Source organism: Phacochoerus africanus, chromosome 1 (assembly GCF_016906955.1).
Source record: "Phacochoerus africanus isolate WHEZ1 chromosome 1, ROS_Pafr_v1, whole genome shotgun sequence".
In the NCBI taxonomy this organism is placed as follows: domain Eukaryota; kingdom Metazoa; phylum Chordata; class Mammalia; order Artiodactyla; family Suidae; genus Phacochoerus; species Phacochoerus africanus.
The window spans coordinates 55,334,688-55,341,357 of NC_062544.1; the positions used below are offsets into that span (position 1 = coordinate 55,334,688).

Below are 6,670 nucleotides of genomic sequence, written 5' to 3' on the forward strand. Positions count from 1 at the left end.
ACCAGAGCAGACGCCTCCTGAAAGCTGCTTTCACAGCTCACATTGATCATTTGCCATTCCTCAGCAGACCTCAGAATCTCAGCTCTCTTTTGACTGCTTAGCAGTCATGGATCCCCAGGCTGTAAGGAAAGCACAAGCCTCCTCCTTGGCTCCCCTCCTCAGCCCTGTGCTTTGTTCCTGCCCGGGGTTAAAGTGCAGGCAATGCAAAATAACGAGTTCAAAATTTTCATGGGTCCAGGCTTTTCAGACTCTGATCATGCCTAGTGTGTGGCCTGTTGGGATGATGGTAGGATGTTTTATTCGCTTGAGCGGAGACTGTAGAGTGTAATTCAGAAACCCAAGCTCTTATGGAGTCACCAATAGAGAAATCATTGTAGGGGAGAAAAGAGACTTTTTTTTCTAGTGTTACTTCTGAACTTTTTCCCTCTCCTCCTTATGAATCCTTCTGCTCACCCAGAAAGAAGCAGAGTCATCCTGCCAATTCCTCCCTAAGGAGGGACCACCTGATTTGCTCCACATGCCTGACCAGAAAATCTGAATATGCACGAGCATGTCTCCATGGGAGCCGAGGGCTGTGAGAGCTCAAGGGTAGGGAGGGCTGTGAGAGCTCAAGGGTAGGACCCATTCCTCTGTGTCGGCCAGATGATGTCAGTATCACAGAATGTTAGCACATTTATAGGGGGAAAAAAAGGACATTTTGGCTCTCCTTTTAAAACTAAAGCCATAGCATAGTCCATGGCAGTCAAGGTTCAAAAGGCTAGCAGCGCAATTAGTCTTTTAAAGTCTCAGCAGTTCATATGGTTTAGCAATTTAAAGAATGGCATTAAAATGCCATAAACATAATCCACAGAATGAAGTTTTCAGAGCTCTTTGGTTTTAGTTTTTGTTTTTTTGGCTTTTAAAGAAATGAAGCCCTTGCCTTTATGAGTCTTTTCACAGGGATTCCATTTCAGAAGCCTGGGTTTTAAAGAAATAAATAAAGCAAATTCCAAGGCACATTGAGGTCTCACCCCACCCCCATGGAGAGGTGGCATTGAGAAGCTGATTGTGTCAGAAGTAAGTGGGGAACTGGGGGGGGGGGGCATTAGCAGTCACTAATTTTCATGTGGGGGGGGCAGTGGCCTATATGGTGAGACTTCTAAAAACTGTAGGGCACACAACCTTTCCTAAAATTAATCTTCCACGCTCTGCTCCTGCTTTAAAAGTCATGTCTTGTTTCAAAGCCAAGATTTTCCACATGCGTTTCCTGAAGCCCCTGGCATTTTTATCAGTGCCTGTGGGGCTGTGGAGGAAGCCAGACGGGTGGTCTCCTGGAACCCTCTCTCACTTTATTCCCATTTATTCACATTTTGTTTGAAACATCTACTAGCAAATGGATTGAAATATTTAATTTGCAAAAATAGTCTTGCTAAAAAGTAAAACTGAGAAGAACAACAATAAACCACCACCAAATTTAGAAAACTTCTGAGTCCAGTTGTCACTTTCAGTTGACAGTGTATGAACATGCCTGGTGCCATGTGCAGCGAGAACTCTGGGTGGAGCATTCACAGGGGTCACACCAGTGACCTTAGCAAAGAGCAGGGGTCTGAGGATGGAAGCCCCAAACCCCAAATATGACGGAGGGTGGTAATGAGGAAGACTGGGACCAGTCAGAGGTCAAAAGGGATGAGGAGGACCAAGACGGCTAAGCTCCAGGGAAGTGACACATTTTAGGGACTTGGTAGAGTATGCAGCATAAGAACCTGGAAATATCCACAGAAGATGCTAAAAGGGTCAGAGAACACTGGAAAGAGATGATATGTAATATGAAATGGAAAATTCAATCGAAATGCCATGTAAACCACCTCAGATATCAAGTAAGAGGAGAAGCCGTCAATCAAGATGCAAAGTTCAAAAGAAATTGCTTGGAACCATGTACATGACTGGGGGCTTTCACCCACTTCAAGAGTATAAAGATTCTCCAAACTGGAAATGAAGAGGAAGATTTAAGAGTAAGCTTTAGAGAAAGAAAGCTGCACTGTAATACCCTCTACTTCAGGGCAAGGGTGAGACCCAGCTCCTGACTTAAAATCTAGGGGGAGGGCTTTCAAAGGAGACCACTCAGAGAATGCGATTTTGCCTCTGAGTTTGGGAGGCTCCTCTGACACATACCAAGCCCCTCTGGTGCTCAGGGAGAGTAGTGGGAACTGCAGCTAGGATATAACGTTGTTTTCCTCTGACTGCAAGTCAAGACCTGTGATGCCTAAGGACAGGGGGAGATTCCAGGGAAGGGACACCCCCCGGCTCCAGGTCCTTTTATGTGGGATCCTAAAGATGTGCCTAAAAGAACTTCTGCCAGAGGACAAGGGAGTTGGGACTGAGAGCATCTGTGTAAAATGAAGCACCAGAAAATCGGAGGTGGGGGTGGGGGGGATCGGAACAATAGGCCAAAGGTGAGGAGAAGTGTTGTCTGATACAGTCCAAGGGGCTGAGCGGGCTGGAAGCCTGGAGGACCATCTGTGAGGCTCTGAGAACAAGAAGGCAGCCTACAAACAGGACAATCAAGTTGATTTTTTCTTACCCTTTTATCTGTCTTTCCTGTTTTCAGCCTGAGTCAGAAAGAACAGCTATTGAGTGACAGGAAAGATTGGCAAGGAGGCAACATACCCATCGCACTCTCTTCTCCAAAGACAGACTTGTCCAGGGCCAGCTCTAGCAGAGGGAAAACAAGTCTTATTTGTGCATGCAAATTGTAGTATTAATTAATATATTATGACTGAAGATCCTAATTTCTGATATAAGACTTAAGACATTGTGGATTTTTTGTAATAAAATTAGAATGACCTTGGGAGTTCCCTGGTGTCTCTGGGTTAAGGACCTGGCATTGTCACTGCTGTGACTCCCCTTGACTTACTTCTCTCAGGAAGACTATTCGGAATTTCTCAACAACGGAAATCACAGTCACAGAACAAACAAACAAAAAAGAATAATTAGCTTCAGGAGGAAAAAAAAAACCCAAACATACAAGTATTCATAAGACCAAAACAATAGGTACAATATAACAACACATCATTGATTTGACCCAGGATGAAATGGGACTGGGATAAATGGCTCAAGAATTATATGGAAAAATATCGCTTGTTGGCCTTTTGTCTACGATCAAGTGTAGTACCTGTTCTTACCAGTTTGGCATGTGATTGAGTCCTCTATCCGAGGACAATGTATTACATGGATTTGGGAGCAGGGAGTTGGAATAGATGCTTGCCCCATCCCCTCCACGTATCACCTATCGACCTGGAATTGCAGTACCTCAAGGATCAGTGCACCCCCTCGTATAAGGATAGTTGCAAACAGCACGTTTGTCTTCCTCTCCTTTTCTTCCCGCTTTGCTTCTTCCCTCCGGTTGCTTCTTTGCGGCCCTTGCCTGCGAGGGAGGTGCTGTTTTTCTCGCGCTTTCCCGCGAGGTTTCACGCAGCCTCCGCTCACCCTCCTTTGGGCAGAGCGGTCTGGGATATTTTCTCCTCACCTTTTGGCCTCACGTGAGGGACTTGCAGCAGGTGGATGGCTGTCTTTACTTTGAATATGGTGTTGAGTTTCATGGTTTTTAACCAAGGGACTGGTGAGTGTCTTTATTATTACCACGCTATTGAGGGGCTGTCGCCGGTCCAAGGACAGTTTAGGGTAGCCCTTAGAGTCGCGGCAACCCCAAATCCAGGAACTAGTTTTATCCAGCTTTGCGGAAGTGATGTCTTCAAGTAACGGAGGCTTCAATCTCCTTCGAGGCACCATGTTCGCCCCCAATTCAAGCTCCTCTGACCACCAGGTGTTCACACCTTCAGTGGTGCGCACCGCCAGCCTGTGGCTTCCTCGGGTGCCGCCATGGTTGTGGTCACAAGGATCCCGGGCCTCCCAGCTCTTCCACATTTCCAGCCTCTTACCCTCTAAGGCTCTCTGGATTCGCTTGGCCCTCTTCTCCAACGCCTCAGATTTCTGAAATCTTGTTCTTCTGACCATCCACGCCACTCTCAACCTCCCTTCTCTTTTTGTTTTATTTTTTAATTACTCAGTGAATTTTATTATATTTATAGTTGTACAACGATCATCATACCTTCTCTTAAATACAAAACAAAAACGAACAACAAAAACTTACAAGAAAAAGCATCTGAGAACCCTGTTTCCTTGGAGTTTGAGGAAGCACTTCTCATGAGCTGTTTTATTCATAAAATATTTCATCATATTTTATCAGAACAGTACACAGTAGTCTTCTGGAGAAAAACATCTAGTTCTCTTCCTGACTCACAGATAGGGGAGGAGCTTGTGCATCCTGGATACTGGGGGTGGAGAAGGGGAGGCTTGAGCATTTCTGGATCCAGCAAAAAAGCAAGAGTGGCATTGTCAGGTCAGATTTCCACCTTCTCACAGGCAACACCAAGGTGCAGTTACCCATTCATGTGCTTAATAAGCGCCAGAGTTGAAGTCAATGATAGTTTAGAAGACAAGCTCAGGCTCCATCCCCTTCCTAGCTGGGTGATGGCAGCAAAACCACTTAATCCCTCTAAGTCTCTGTGTCCTTACTTTAAAGCAAAAAATGATACCAGTCCTGACCTCAGAGAGTTTCTGCGAAGATTCAGTAAGCCAATGATGTGGGGGTTCATGTTTTATGCTCTGAGAGCATCACAATGAATGCCCCCAGCTGTTGTTTGGGATCCACTACCATATATTTCCACAAGCCACTCCCAGCCAATGAGCAAGCAAGGTCATTGCAGGTGCCAGTGAAGGTCATTTGAGATATGAGACCTTTCCCCCACAAAAGATCACTTTGGTTCAAGAGTCATGTTGGCTTGGCAGAATAATTCTTGGAATTGCACTGCAGCTGAAGACCTTCCTACCGGATCTCCCATCCTCCCTGTCTTTTCCACAGGTGTCAGAACATCATTGTGGTAGGAAGATGACTGCACTTTCTGCTGTTTCCTCACCTTTTATCCTTTACAGGTTTTTCACCCTCAAGAATCCTTTTTCTTTTTTCCTAACCTTAGTGTACGCACACAAACACTGTTGGTAAAAACCAGCATGTAGTATGCATAGATACGCATACCTGGACAGCTATCTCTGGTATATAGTACATGCTTTATAGATGGCATTTTTTATTATTAACAAATAGAGTGATAGGTAGCAGAAACATGAATACTTTGGAGAATTCAGAGACAGAAAAAGGCATTTCAAACCAAGACATTCAGAAAGACTTCATAGGTGAGATAGACTTAGAGGTAGCTAGAAGAATCTCTAAAGTGAGGTTTATTGAAAACTGGGGACAGGCAATTTGAGCTGGGAAAATAATAAAAGTAGAAATACCAGGGCTGGGGAATGGAGATGCTTCTAGATTGGCTGGAGAATAGGATGCATGTGCTGTTGTCACACTCATGTCAGTATGTAAAAGTAGATTGAGGCAAAACTGTGGAGTGGATTTATATTAGTCAGTTTTGCTGGTGTACCAAGCAAATCCCAAATCTCAGTGGCTTACAGAAACAGACATCTGTTTCTCATTTGTGTTCCATGTTGGTAGCTGTGGATCAGCTGCTATGGCTCCATATCATGTGTCCTCTCATCTTATTCTTCGGGTCAGACTGAAGGATCTGCTTCCACTTGGGAAACCTGGTTTCCCAAGGCAAAGGACTGGCAGAAACATATGATGATTTTTGAAGCTCTCTCCAGAGACAAGACATATATCTGCTCATATTCTGTTGGCCAAAATAAATCCTATGGCCAAGCCTGACATCCATGGGCAAAGGATACCCCTTCAATCCAGGAGGCACTAAAAGTCACATTGCCTTGGAAAAAGATATATAATCCTCTCTCAGGAAAGAGGCCTAAGTAGTTTCTAACAATAAATAAACCTACTATAGGTGAGAAGTTATTCCACTGACCAACTGTAATATCTTTTAGTAGGCCAGTGACATCATCAGGGTTGCCTTTGGGTATGAGATGAATCTGGAATGGGGGGGTGGAGAAAAGAATAAAACTGTATAGGTCCAGGCAGGAGACAATGACAGGCAGGCTAGAGTCGTGACAACTGGCTCTCTCTTTTGGGACCCAACTCTCCAGTCTTTATTCTGAGACCTACACAAGCAAGTGGAGGGGAAAATCACCTATTAGGGTGAGGAACAATGAAATCACTTTATGTAAGTATCTGGATATTGAGGAAAACAGGACCAGTTCTCAGGTTAGGCTCAGAAAACTATGAGAGAGAAGGTGATTTTATATTCCGACTCTACTCTCTTCCTTGAACCTATCTCCTCATGGACCTCATGATTTCCATCCTCGTTGGCCAAATGCTAGCTCACAGTGCTCTCATTTTGTCCCAGAGAGGCCCAGGTCTCCCCACCTATTGTCCCCCCAAAACCCTCCCTTCAACACCCACTGCCTCTGGCTTGAACCTTCTGCTTCAACCTACCTTCTTCAAAGAAGCACTTCCCAATCACCAATGTCATCCCCATCATCAGGGCGTGGTTAGTTAACTGGCTAACTGTTCCCGCTAAAAACACTGTTCACTATAATGTTACTTTACTATCTTGAAATATTTAGATTTTGAATGAATGTCTCAGGGAGTTCCCTGGTGGCCTTTCAGGTTAAGGATCTGGCATTATCACTGCTATAACTTAAGACACTGCTATGGTGTGGTTTTGATCCCAGG

General features: G+C 44.7%; 1 non-coding gene across 1 annotated transcript; it reads left to right on the forward strand.

The window, feature by feature from the left end:
• The first annotated feature begins 3,112 nt into the window (after positions 1-3,112).
• Positions 3,113-3,310, forward strand: LOC125114544 (U2 spliceosomal RNA). The gene has a single exon (XR_007131843.1). It is a non-coding gene; the product is annotated as a U2 spliceosomal RNA (small nuclear RNA).
• The last annotated feature ends 3,360 nt before the right edge of the window (positions 3,311-6,670 follow it).